Source organism: Belonocnema kinseyi, chromosome 7 (genome assembly GCF_010883055.1).
Source record: "Belonocnema kinseyi isolate 2016_QV_RU_SX_M_011 chromosome 7, B_treatae_v1, whole genome shotgun sequence".
In the NCBI taxonomy this organism is placed as follows: Eukaryota; Metazoa; Arthropoda; class Insecta; order Hymenoptera; family Cynipidae; genus Belonocnema; species Belonocnema kinseyi.
The window spans coordinates 91,291,572-91,293,336 of NC_046663.1; positions in this window are offsets into that span (position 1 = coordinate 91,291,572).

Consider the following 1,765-nt stretch of genomic DNA (forward strand, 5'->3'; position numbering starts at 1 on the left):
ACTCACCCGGGGGTCTGGTGGGTCCTTGTTTGAGGCCATGCCTCCGTCTAGGGAACTTCCCGCGCAAAGTTGTGAGTCCGCGCGCGGCGCACCGGCCGCCTTGAAGGTTATGGAGTTTGAAAGAAGAGCTTTTCTTTAGCGTCCAGGCAATTAACACCGATAAGAGTTGGCTTCTTGATAACAATCAAAAAGGTGAACTCCCGTGAGTTTACACTCAATTCGAAAGAGCGCCGCACTCGAAAAACTCAGAAAACTCACTTCGTAGTTAAAACACATCCACTCTCCAACCTTGTCACAGTCGGACTCCCTTTTTTTAACGATACAGAGTTCCTTCTGCGCATGCTTGAAGTTATGAAATTTTGAAAGATTTTAGACGCGACTTTGATCGCTTGCATGGCAACCGAAAATAAACGAATCTTAAAAAATCAAACTCAATTTTAAGGTACATTTTGAGAGCTTTAAAATAAAACCATAAACATTATTCTAAGTCAACACGGAGAAAAAGATATCACACAATAATATCGCAAAACCTCTATATTGCAAGAAAGCGCAATGTGATAAGATACAATCAGGTCTCAGACCTTTCTTTGATATTATAATGCACTAATATCACAGAAAAAAATGAAGTTAAATTTGGTTGCTTTCGTCTGCTACGGCGTCCTTAGCAGCAATGGGAAAGAGGCAAAGTATGAGTGAATTGGAACTATAATTCGGGACACCAGGTTTAAAACAACACAAAAAAAACAAATGTCAAGATTTGTTACAGGTGATACTTGCAAACGGTTAAAAATTAAACATATTTCGGCTACAGTTTTACTGAGGTTAGAAAAATAATTCTGAACTCGTCAAGTGCGTCGCGCTGAAGTAAGCAAATTTCGGTAACACACGTAGAATCAACAACAGAAAACACACACAAAAATTTGTTCTTACTGATATATCTCCTCCGAAATAAATCACATTATTGTAGACGAATTAGAACTTATTTAATACCATTTAGCAAAAGCGAAAAATGCAACTGAAAGATGGGAATCCCCATTTATCTCAAATTTAATGAAGTTAAACGACGCTGGATAGCGCTGGCGTCGTAATTGTCGATACACCTGGAATAAAAATGGAGCGATAATAAGGCGAAAGTTTATCCAGTCAAGGTTAAAAATTATCTTCGATTCATGTAAAGTTTATCTGGCAAGGTTAATTTTGGTTCCGATAAATCTTTTACCTGGAATCGATGTAAACTTTATCTTTAAGGGCATGTGACACTCAAATCAACCGACCAAGCCAGTCCTAAGATCGAAATTTGTTCCCACATTTAAAAATAAAAGTTTTAAAAAAGCGGAAAAATTTTGGGGAAGTATTAATAAACGCAAAAGGAAGGTTTATAGGCTTGAGTGTATTTGGGAAAGAAAGTTTTTTTTTTATAAAAATAGTAATTGTTGGTAAATATGTTCTACTTTATCGATAACACCTGTTGTATCAGTAACTGGATTTTTTTATTCAGACGACAGGTGGCGCTAGAGCTCGACTTTTGGATTTAGAATTGTTCTAATGCACATTCCATTCAAAGTGAACATAGCCTACAATCTCAACTCCATTTTCGATAATTTGGCGGTATATTCAAATTTCGATACATCAGAATACAAAATTTTAATATTTTAATACCCCGTCTATGCATTTTTTAAATTATAAATACATATATATAAGTAACTAATATTCAACTCGTAAATATTGTAAATAACAAAAATATTGTTTTATTATTTATTACATG